Genomic DNA, 6,488 nt, shown 5'->3' with positions numbered 1-6,488 from the left:
CAAAGCATAGCCCTGCCTATTTTAATGTGGCCAGGCGCGGGTAAACGGCGGGAGTAGCCTGGACTCTCTTAAGAAGGTACGCGACGGCTGTAATCGCTCAAAGCGCGGTAAACAAAATACTACAACCTTCATTTCGGGTGCAAAGGTGGCCTGGCGTAGAGCTAAGCACTGAGTAGCATTCGGGGCCCGGGTGTAGCTCGGTTGATCTGCAGGGACCTGAGTGGGTGAGAGCGGCGGGAGTAGCCCTGGCTATCTTATCGTAGCCGTGAGTGCGTATCCGACGCGGCAAGCCAATTTACCGGTAATTAAAAGTGTGAGTTTTGTCATGGTGATGATTATTTTATTATTGTTATTATTATTATTATTATTATTATTATTATTATTATTTATTATATGTATGAATTACTCGGATTCATTTATGTCATCAGTACGATTACTAAATTTATTAATAATAGTGTTTGTGGTCGTAGGCCGAGTCTTGGGTGACTGTCATTACGTGGAACGACGTCGAGAAGCTTCCGCGCCGGTCGGGCAGCTCTGACGGCCAGGGCAGCTGCCATCGCGGATAAGCTGATGGCTGGAATGGTCGGGCTGACATGCTCCGCGAGGCTGCTGGCCGGGAGGAGAGCCGCGCTGGCCGAGGAAGTATAGCTTCCGTCGTCGGCAACGTGATCGGCTGAAATGCTGCCAGCTAGGGTGAGTGAGTGAATGATTCATTATTAGTAGCCAAGATTTATTGCATGGGGAGATATTTTCAGTGTTGTGCATGGCAACAAATACTTTGGTTAATGTGACATTCTCATGTATAATGTGTATTTCATAATTACAGGTTATAAAATTTATCTGAATGTATTTACTCGAGAAGAAAATTTTTAAAACTTAGTTTTATGCAAATTTTAAAGAGAATCCTTCACCGCGAATTGTGCGTCGGAATTATCTTTATTATTATGATTATTATCTTGTTTTAGTTGTACTGTGATTTCCGTGGAGCAGATTGGGGAGATGCGCTTTCGGTCGAAGGGGGGGGGGGGATGCTGGCGAACCGACTTATTAGGATCAAGAAAATTTATTAAAATTTGAGAATGTTTCATTTTCTCTCTTTACTGAATAAGGTAACGAACAAAAAATGGAGCATTTTTGTCATTATCATCGTCATCACCGTACGAATCGCCATCAACACTGTAAATACTATCTCTGCAATGCGGAAACTGCACGCTCGCGGGATACATGCTAGGAGGAATTAAAAGACAAAACGAAGAGAAGAAGGAGAAGGGAATTTTAAGACCTGGTAATTCCTTCTTATTCTTTAATCTTCCTTAAGAAGTAGGTTGAGATAAGGAATAAGAAGGGTAAGAGAGGAGGAGGAAGGAGAACTAATGACCCTCCTGTATAGCATTCTCTTCTTGTTCTTCAGTCTTCCTTAAGGAGAAAAGAAAAGAAGATAACGAAGGAGCAGAAGGAAAGTAGAAGAAGAGGAAGAGGAAGGACCATTTAAAAGACCATCCTCTATGTTTTCTCTTCTTCTTTTCCAATCTTTCCTGAGAAGATGTTAAGGAATAATAATCATCATAAGCAGGAGAAGAAAAGGAAGAAGAAGAAGAAGAAGAAGAAGAAGAAGAAGAAGAGAAAACTAGGAGGAAGCAGAATTGTAAGAACTTCCTGTATATTTTTCTCTTCTTGTTCTTCAACGTTCCTCAAGTAGAAGAAGGGGAAGAAGAAGAAGAAGAAGAAGAAAATAATAGGAATACTTTTGGACCCCCCTCTATATTATCTCTTCTTGTTCTTCAGTCTTTGTAAAGAAGAAGGTAACGAAGAAGAAGAAGAGAAAAAGACAAGGTGGAAGCAGATTTTTAAGACCCTCCTGTATATTTTCTCTTCCTCTCCAACCTTCCTAATAAGTAATATGATGATGTTGTCATTTATGATGACAGTTGGGATACGGAGAGCGAAATGAGTTCTTTGTTCAAGGAGTTACAGGAATTAGACAAAGCTGTTTGTTATTCCTACTTTTAATGGATAAACTACTGGAAAGTAAAAAGTGACAGGGAGGGATTCAGTAAGCAGTTTGGCAGACTCTGCTGAAGCCCGGGATCTAGAAACTTCGCGTTGGTTGCTCTAACACTGAGATATGGTGGCCTAGTAGTAATTTGAAAATAGATGCATTGAGTATCCAGAAACCTTAGAGAATGTAAACTGAAGTTGGTGATACAAATCTGGAACAGGTAGATCACTTCAGCTATTTAGGATGTGTATACTCCCAGGATGGTAGCACAGTAAGTGTGAAGCTCGCAGTGTGTGTTTTATTTATTATACAATTTGCTTTACGACACAGATAAGTCTTATGACGACGGGACAGCAGTGGGAAGGAAGCGCCCCAGCGTTTGCCTGGTATCAAAATGGGAAACCACGGAAAACCAGCTTCAGGGCTGCCGACAGTGGTGTTGACAGGTGTGTGACTCTAACCGCGCAGCCAGAGTGTTCTGTAAGAAAGAAGTCTATCTGTGTACCAGTCTGTTTGCTGTTAGAAATAGCTGCTACAAACACGTGGGAACAATGGCAGGAAGGTACTAAGACTGAGTTACGAATGAACACGATAAATGAAGCGGTACACGTGAACCAGCTTCTGTGGAGAGGTCATGTGAAGCGAGCGGAGGAAGGTAGGTTGTCTAGGAGAATAATGAAGTAGTTGTGGAAGGTAAGTGACGTAGAGGGAAACACAGAAGACTATGGTCAGAATCAGTTTTAAAGATAAGAATACGAAAATAAACGAGGTCTCAGGGATAGTTGAATATAGATTATTCTTGAGGCGTTTAGTAACTTCACAGGTCTTGCAGACGGAACGCTGAAAGGCATAAGAGTGTATAGTAAAGATGTTCTTCCTCGAGATAGTCATAGTGTTCATTTGCTCTGACGGCTGGACGTTACAATCGCGTCAAGAGGTCGAGGGACTCGCATCAAGTATTTCCGCCGCGCAGATGGTGTTATAATTATTATGACCATATTTCCAGCTTTACTACACATTTGCGGAAAACTCACAGATATTTGCATCATCTAACAATTTATTTTCCCTGTTGATAAATTAAAATTTATTTTACTAGCATCAACAATTCAAAGCTGGGTTCTAGTTTTCCTGTGATGTGTGAAAGAAAGTTCCGCTCTATGCATACGTCTTCTCACTCAACCCACTGTCACCCTCATCCAATAGCTTCCACTGTTGTTCTATTGTTATCTGCGTGACTTTCAATTTTAACCCTAGGAATATCAACCCTATTTTAATGTCATTGTATACCAACGGGAGTGCGCTTTGTGACGAGCACTTAAAGTCAAGTTCCGGTGAATCTCTGATGTTTATTATTGGAGATATTTACCAACTTATTTCACATTCCTTACAATCATACATCCATACATACATTATCATTATAGACTGTTATGCCTTTCAGCGTTCAGTCTGCAAGCCTCTGAGAATTTACTAAACGTCGCCACAATCCTCGATTTGCAACTAGTGTTGTGGCCTCATTTAGCCTCATCGTTAGAAACAGAGTCTAACCATCGTCGTCTTGGTCTCCCTCTACTTCTCTTACCCTCCATAACAGAGTCCATTATTCTCCTAGGTAACCTATCCTCCTCCATTCGCCTCACATGACCCCACCACCGAAGCCGGTTTATGCGTACAGCTTCATCCATCGAGTTCATTCCTAAATTAGCCTTTATCTCCTCATTCCGAGTTCCCTCCTGCCATTGTTCCCACCTGTTTGTACCAGCAATCATTCTTGCTACTTTCATGTCTGTTACTTCTAACTTATGAATAAGATATCCTGAGTCCACCCAGCTTTCGCTCCCATAAAGCAAAGTTGGTCTGAAAACAGACCGATGTAAAGATAGTTTCGTCTGGGAGCTGACTTCCTTCTTACAGAATACTGCTGATCGCAACTGCGAGCTCACTGCATTAGCTTTACTACACCTTGATTCAATCTCACTTACTATATTACCATCCTGGGAAAACACACAACCTAAATACTTGAAATTATCGACCTGTTCTAGCTTTGTATCACCAATCTGACATTCAATTCTGTTGGATTTCTTACCTACTGACATCAATTTAGTCTTCGATAGGCTAATTTTCATACCATACTCATTGCACCTATTTTCAAGTTCCAAAATGTTAGACTGCAGGCTTTCGGCACAGTCTGCCATTAAGACTAAGTCGTCAGCATAGGCCAGGCTGCTTACTACATTTCCACCTAACTGAATCCCTCCCTGCCATTTTATACCTTTCAGCATATGATCCACGTAAACTACAAACAGCAAAGGTGAAAGATTACAGCCTTGTCTAACTCCTGTAAGTACCCTGAACCAAGAACTCATTCTACCATCAATTCTCACTGAAGCCCAATTGTCAACATAAATGCCTTTGATTGATTTTAATAATCTACCTTTAATTCCATAGTCCCCCAGTATAGCGAACATCTTTTCCCTCGGTACCCTGTCATATGCTTTCTCTAGATCTACGAAACATAAACACAACTGCCTATTCCTCTCGTAGCATTTTTCAATTACCTGGCGCATACTGAAAATCTGATCCTGACAGCCTCTCTGTGGTCTGAAACCACACTGGTTTTCATCCAACTTCCTCTCAACGACTGACCGCACCCTCCCTTCCAAGATGCCTGTGAATACTTTGCCTGGTATACTAATCAATGAGATACGTCGATAGTTGTTGCAATCCTTCCTGTTCCCTTGCTTATAGATAGGTGCAATTACTGCTTTTGTCCAATCCGAAGGTACCTTACCAACACTCCACGCTAATTTTACTACTCTATGAAGCCATTTCATCCCTGCCTTCCCACTATACTTCACCATTTCAGGTCTAATTTCATCTATTCCTGCTGCCTTATGACAATGGAGTTTATTTACTATCCTTTCCACTTCCTCAAGCATAATTTCACCAACATCATTTTCCTCCTCCCCATGAGCTTGACTGTTTGCAACACCACCATGATGATTTCCTTTTACATTGAGAAGATGTTCAAAATATTCCCTCCACCTCTCCAGTGATTCCCTGGGATCTGTTATGAGTTCACCTGAATTACTCAAAACGCTGTTCATTTCCTTTTTCCCTCCCTTCCTAAGATTCTTTATTACTGTCCAGAAAGGTTTCCCTGCTGCTTGACCTAGCCTTTCCAGGTTATTACCAAAATCTTCCCATGACTACTTTTTGGATTCAACAACTATTTGTTTCGCTCTGTTTCTTTCATCTACGTACAAATCCCTGTCTGCCTCGGCCCTTGTTTGGAGCCATTTCTGATAAGCCTTCTTTTTACGTTTACAGGCTGCTCTCACTTCATCATTCCACCAAGATGTTCGCCTTTTCCCATCTTTACACACAGTTGTTCCTAGGCATTCCCTTGCTGTTTCTACTACAGCATCCCTGTATGCCACCCATTCACTTTCTATATCCTGAACCTGCTTACTGTCTACTGTTCGAAACTTCTCACTAATCATATCCATGTACTTCTGTCTAATTTCCTCGTCCTGGAGATTTTCTACCCTTATTCGTTTGCAGACAGATTTCACTTTCTCTACCCTAGGCTTAGATATACTTAGTTCACTACAGATCAGATAATGGTCTGTATCATCGAAAAATCCCCGAAAAACTCGTACATTCCTAAAAGATTTCCTGAATTCAAAGTCTGTTAAGATATAATCTACTATGGATCTGGTACCCCTAGCCTCCCATGTGTAGCGGTGAATAGCCTTATGCTTGAAGAATGTATTCGTAACAGCTAAACCCATACTAGCACAGAAGTCCAGCAAACGCTTCCCATTCCCATTAGCTTCCATATCTTCCCCACATTTACCAATCACCCTTTCGTATCCTTCAGTTCTATTCCCAACTCTCGCATTGAAATCGCCCATTAGCACTATTCTATCCTTGCTGTTGACCCTGACCACAATGTCACTCAATGCTTCATGAAACTTCTCAACTTCATCCTCATCTGCACCCTCACATGGTGAATACACGGACACAATTCTTGTCCTAATTCCTCCCACTGACAAATCTACCCACATCATTCGCTCACTTACGTGCCTAACAGAAACTATGTTGCGTGCAATGGTATTACTGATAAAGAGCCCTACCCCAGACTCTGCCCTTCCCTTTCTAACACCCGTCAAGTACACTTTATAATCTCCTATCTCTTCCTCCTTATCTCCCCTTACCCGAATATCACTTACTCCTAGCACATCCAGATGCATCCTCTTTGCTGACTCAGCAAGTTCTACCTTCTTTTTTCCATAAGCCCCATTAATATTGATAGCTCCCCATCGAATTCCATTTCGTTCGCCAAGTTGTTTCCAAGGAGTCCCTCGCCTGTCAAATGGGAGTGGGACTCCATTACTCCCATAGGTCCGAGGCTTGCTTAAAGTGTTCTGAGCTCGGTAAATTCATGAAGCAGGATGCTACCCTACTTGCACATAGTCCAAGTGAG

The sequence above is a fragment of the Anabrus simplex genome, chromosome X, assembly GCF_040414725.1.
Source record: "Anabrus simplex isolate iqAnaSimp1 chromosome X, ASM4041472v1, whole genome shotgun sequence".
Classification (NCBI taxonomy): domain Eukaryota; kingdom Metazoa; phylum Arthropoda; class Insecta; order Orthoptera; family Tettigoniidae; genus Anabrus; species Anabrus simplex.
The sequence above is the reverse complement of the archived record's forward strand: the minus strand, read 5'-3'. Positions refer to the sequence as shown.